This window comes from Callorhinchus milii, unplaced genomic scaffold, assembly GCF_018977255.1.
Source record: "Callorhinchus milii isolate IMCB2004 unplaced genomic scaffold, IMCB_Cmil_1.0 Scaffold8, whole genome shotgun sequence".
NCBI lineage: Eukaryota > Metazoa > Chordata > Chondrichthyes > Chimaeriformes > Callorhinchidae > Callorhinchus > Callorhinchus milii.
In genome coordinates, this window is record NW_024704749.1 from 24,012,833 (window position 1) to 24,018,900 (window position 6,068).

Sequence of the window (6,068 nt, forward strand, 5' to 3'; positions counted from 1 at the left end):
CGAGATGAAGTTCAAGAGTATGTGTGGGGAGGGGGCCAGAATGGCTGAAAGCTCGTCTGTCGATGGTGGGGTGGATTGGCTGCGGGGGAGGGGGGAATAGGAGGTGGGCCATGGAGGCGGGGGATCTTGTCGCCCCCGCAGGTTGGCGAGTGCAGCTGAGGAGGAGATAAAGCCCGTCCTGGTTGCCATGGCGGCCGAGCGAGGCTGGAGAGACTGAAACAAAAGTAAACGCCGTTAAGCTGTCAGCCGCGCCACAGCCATTCAGCCCCATTAAGGATGAGCTGAGCTCAAGTTAACCCCCCCCCCACCCCCCCACCCACCCACCCGCACACTGCCTGTCAGCCTGACACCAGGGTCTCTAATGGGCGGCCATCATGTGCAGTTGGTTCCCCAGGGAACGGAGTGGGAGGAGGAGGGAGTGGGTACAGAGTAGTGGGGGGAGTGGAGGTCTGGGGGAATTGGGGAGTGAAGGTGGAATATTTGTTGCAGTTAGTCTGCTTTGCCATGTGTGAAGGGCGCTGTATAAATGCAATTTGTTGTTGTTGTTGTTTTTCGCTGTTTGCTCAGGAGCGCGTCTCTTCTGCTTTAGGCTGGGGACCGGGCGGGGAGCAGAGGAAGATGAAGAAATGAACCCCCACCCCGGCCCAGCAGATCTCTCCCGATCACACATTGGAGGAACATGTAGTCTCTGGCTCGGAGGCCGTGTCTCTGCGGGAATAAAGCCAGCCAGCGAGTAGCTGACGTGCGTGTGTTGAACAGGAAGAATGGCTGGGAGAGTTGGGAATACGTCAGCGAGATGTTTAGTCACTGCGAGGGCAACAAATGGGAACAAAAGAAGGGCAGTGGCACTGAGAACCACAGCCAGCTGTACAGTTGGGGGACGAGGGGGGTGGGGGTGGGAGAAGGACTCACCATGTCCTGTGGTCATTAACAGGCCAACATCAGTCGCTAAAGGAATGTGTCTGGTCATCAATACTCATTGCTTTGTGTGCACTGCCTCTCAGAACTGATCATAATATAGTGCTCCTCTACTAACTCCCTCTAAACTAAACCAGTTTGTCTGTGCGTACCGCACGCCAGATACCTCCTCACCACGGTTTGCTTTAAAGTGAGGACAGTTCTGTTTGCACTTGTTAGTTTAATAATAACAACAATAATCATGGCATTCAATACAGCGCCGTCGAGAGGACGTCTCAAAGCTCTTCATAGGATTGTATTGTAAAGTGTAGTGACTGTGTATTGTGGAGGCAAACTCAGCAAAGTCCCACAAACAATCATAATTATTATTATTATTACTATTAGATAGTGCACGGCTTTGTCCAGCTAAAATGACAGCAGGTTAGTCAGACTGCACTAAACAACACAAAGCCAGCCTCTGAGATCGCTGTTCTTGCAGGAATGGGACTGCGGTGCCGGTTTAAACGCTAGAGTAACCAGCACCTCTCCGGTTGCCAAGTTCTAGCCTCATTCATTCCAGTAACTAATTATAACCCGGTGTGATAAAACAAAACAAAACCATCCATAACAGCTCTCCACATTCCTGTGACAGGCAAGTTGTCTCTCTAAAGCGGCAGAAACAATGCGACTACAAAAGGCCTGTGGCTTGGCTGGGAAGGCAAGACTGCTGCGTTTCTGGGAAAAAGTGCTGGGGAAGTTATTAGCCCGAGGCTTTAGATTGTTACACAAACACTAGCATCAGCAGAGGAGGTCATTGTGAGGCCTTTAGTCTCTCTGCCTTTGGAACTCCATTCCACAGTCCCTTCGCCTCAGCCCCTTCAAGGCACGTCTCAAGACCCTCCTCTTCGACCGTGCCTTCAGTCATCCTCATACTCCTACCTTACCTGCCCTTCACGTCTCGTGATCCCAACCCCCCACTTGGGTCCAAATCCCTGACTGTCCCAGGCCTTGGGACATCCTCCCGACATAAAAGCCGCTGTGTAAATGTCATTTTTAATGTTCTTGTAACAAAAGTGCAGCCACTTTTTCTTCCTCCAAACCTCCTCCCCAAAAAATTCCCTCTGAGTGTTCCTCAACAAAGTGAGGTTTTGCCAAGTGAGAAGCAGCTTAAATCTGAACTGAAGCCACTGATACTGTGGGGCCAGAGCAGACCTGTTATTCTCAAGAGATTCATCAAACAAATACAGGTTACAAGTCGATTGCAGTTTGAGAAAGTAAAGGATAAAGTTGAAATCAGTTTAAAAAGATTTGAGGTTACACATGAATAAAAAAAATGATCATGGATTCTGTGTAATAGAAACTGTTGGAAAATGGAAGGGAGTTTCTCTCTCTCTGCCGGTGTCCTGGCTGACAATCCCCCAGATAAAAAGCACTCATTCACTCATGGCTGTTTGCGGGTTGCCGCTATGCGCAAAATTGGCTGCCGGGTTTTGTCTACAAAACACACAACATGAAAAGTGCTGTATCAAATGTAAGGATTAATGTTATTTAGTAAAGCCATGTTAAAGAAATATCACTTTTAAAAAATGATCATTTGTAAGAAAAACTTACTTACTGTGAAGCGAACACTATCTCAGGTTTCTCCCGCTGTGCTCAGGGGATAGGGCAGGGGTCTCGGAGCGCTGCACATAGCCCAGGGTGAGCACAGCTGGGGTCTCTCTCTGCTGGTAGCTAAGCGCTGGCTGAAGGGAGGCGACATTCGCACTAGATGGAGCCATCGGAACGGCTGTCTGCACTCCGACAACAGGACCTCCTCCCACCTTCCCGCACGCACGCACATCTGTGAGGGAATCAGCCACACACCTGAGAGAATAGCAAGACAAGCACAACATTACGCACAGGCAGAACTCTCATTATTGGACATCTGCTTCTTGATGAAACAAGTCTGTTATAGCCTTCAGCAACGTGCTAGTTCATATCCCAAGACTTGGTGTAAATTACTGTGTTGGTTACTTGCCAATCACGAGCCCAGCGCGGGGGCTGGGTCGGGGGGAGGAGGGGGGTTGTAATATAACTATCAAATGTACAGGACAGGCTCCTCACTTTACAGCCCTGGCTCATTACGGGACATCTTATAAAAAATAATAAATTGATCACTTCAATCCACGACTGTTTGTGCTGCCGCATTTCACCCACAAAAATATAGTCAATTCACTTTACAGTATATTCTGCGAAGCGCTTCGAGACATCTAGAAGATGTGATGAGGCGCTGTATCAAATGCATGAATTATTATTATTTTATCCAAAGGACAGCACCTCTGACAACACAGTGCCCGCCCAGCGCTTTGCTGGTGTGTCTGCCTGGACTGTGAGATCAAAGTCCCTGACCTGGCGAGGCGAGAGCGCGACTGACTGAGACTGACTGGTACCTTTACACACAGAGTTAGTGTAACAGTTGACCAGAGAGGTGGTTGACCAGAGAGCTGGGGAGACTGGCGCACTCCTCGCCGGTCTTCTCAGCTCCACTATTCAACATCAACAACAAAATTACATTTGTATAGTACCTTTCATGTCGGGAGGAGGTCCCAAGGTGCTGGATAGACAGAGAGTTTCGGACCCAAGCTGGGAGTCGGGATCGCGGAGGGTAGAGGGCGGGGGGGAAGCAGGGAGATTGAAAGCACGGTCGAAGAGGAGGGTCTTGAGATGGGTCTTGAAGGAGGCAAAAGGAGGCGTGAGGCGGAGGGACTGCACGATGGAGTTCCAGAGGGTGGGGGCAGAGTGGCTGAAGGCTCACACGCCAATAGTGGGGCGAGCGAGGCGGGGGATTAGAAGCAGGCCTGAGCCCGCTGAGCAGAGAGAATGAGCAGGTTTGTCGGGGGTTAGGAAGTCGCAGAGGTCGGGGGGGATCAAGAGCGTGGAGGGCTTTGAAGGTGAGGACCAGGATCTTGAACTGTATCCTCTGTGTGATGGGAAGCCGGTGGAGTTGGGCGAGGATAAGGTTGATAGGGTCACAGAGCCTGGTGCGGGAGAGGACACGCGCTGCAGAGTTCTGGATGATCTGCAGAGGGAGTAGTTGGGGAGGCCGACAAGCAACGAGTCGAGCCTCGATGTAATGAAAGCGTGAATGAGGGTTTCGTGGCCTGCAAAGTGAGACAGTGGAGGAGCCGGGTGACGTTGCGGAGGTGGGGGAAGGCAGAGCGAGTCATAATAATAATAACAATAATAATCCTTGCATTTGATATAGCGCTCTTCACGTCGGGAGGACGTCCCAAAGCGCTTCACAGAACACACTGTAAAGTGAATTGACTGTATATCTGTGGGCGAACGCGGCAGCCAATTGCGCACAGCAATGTCCCACAAACAGTCGTAGATTGAAAATGACCAATTTATTATTGTTTTTGGTTTTGGAGGGAATATTATTAGGCTCTGTGTGGAGTAAGGAAACTTGCCCAAGGTCATGGCACAGATGTGGGTAGAAAGGATAGTTGAGGGTCAAACAAGACCCCAAGGTTCTGGACTGACTTAGCAACGTGGAGTGTGCAACCATGGATGGTGATGGTGTCAGCGCCTGAGGTGAGGAGGCGCTGACGGAGCCAATCAGGAGTCTCGGTCTTGTTGACGTTCAACTGTAGAAAGTTCGCTCTCATCCAGGACTTGATGTCTGACGACATTGTGTCAGCACAGCAGTGTTCCTGGAACGAGTTCAAAAGATCCAACTCATTCAGAACTCTGCCGCCCGCATACTTACCCGGACCAGACTCTGTACCCACATCTCACCAGTTCTGGTCAGGCTCCACTGGCTCCCCATCACCGAACGGATCGACTTCAAGATCCTCAAACTTGTGTCAAATTCCTTCACTCTTATGGCACCTCCATACCTCTCTGACCTCCTCAATCCTCAATCCACCACCTGGCACCTCTGCTCAACGGGCACCGCCTCCTGCTCGTCCCTTGCACCCTTCACCCCACCATTGGAGGTCGTGCTTTCAGCCCCGAAAGTCTGGAACAATCTGCTTCATCACTCCGCCTTGTCCCCCCTCTCCCCTTTTTCAAGTCCCGCCTGAAGACCTTCCTCTCCGACTGTGCTTGTGGCCACCTCCCGCCCCAGCCCCCTACTGGCTCGGAGTCAGGATCCGTCACTGTTAAGTGCTGAAACACTACCCTGTGTGGGTGTTTTATAAGTGCAAATTGTTGTTGTTGAGCCTCGGACAAGGACAAGTTCATCAGCAAGGGCGGGGGGGGGGGGGAGATGCAATGGGAAGAAGGTAGGTGGGTGTTTGCGATGCAACTTTTTTCATCCAATCATCCTTGTGGTTTATGGTCATTGCTTTAAGCAAATTGGCTGCCACACTCACCCACAATACACAAAGTCGCTGCACTTTACAGTAATAAACTGTGAAACACTTTGGGATATCCTCTTGGCAGGAAAGGCGCCAGCCACACCAAATGTAAGCATTATTATGATGTATTATTAATATTATCTGCTGCCCCGAGACGGTAAGGTGAGTGGAGAACGGCTAATGGAACGGAAAAAACCCATGACACCGATCCTGATGAGTGAGGTGGCTCATGCCCGGTCCTTTGTCCTGGAAATGGAAAGTGCCAGAAAGTGCTCCTGTTCATTCCCATGGCAGGGAATTGGGAAGCCAAACGTTCATTAAAAGAAATGAGAAAATGCAACTCTGGAAGTTGTTTACTCACAAATCCCGGAGGTCGGAGAAAGCTCGCACAACACAACACAACACAAAGCAAAGCAGCGTTCCAATTATAATGTGCCAAAACATCTGCCCCCAATTGGGACACTAACCTGGAATGGAAAAGAGAGCTCATCAGGCAGCGAGGAGATAGCCACGGGTCAGAGTGTGTGAAATAAAGGGAGTTACTGACGTGGGCCGACTGTCTTACAGCCCAGGTGAACAGTGGATCTGCCTGGATTTTAATTTGAGATAACGTTTGAAAGGCTCAAATTACAAACTGATGAGCTGAGCTGTAATAATAATAATAATTTGCATTTGATATAACGCCTTAGGAGGCACCAGTTACTTAAATTGCCAGTCACGCTCATCCACGCGTTCATCACATCCAGGCTTGACTACGCAAACTCCCTGCTTGTTGGCCTCCCCAACTCCTCCTTCCACAGGCTGCAGATCATCCACGCCCTCTCCCGCAGC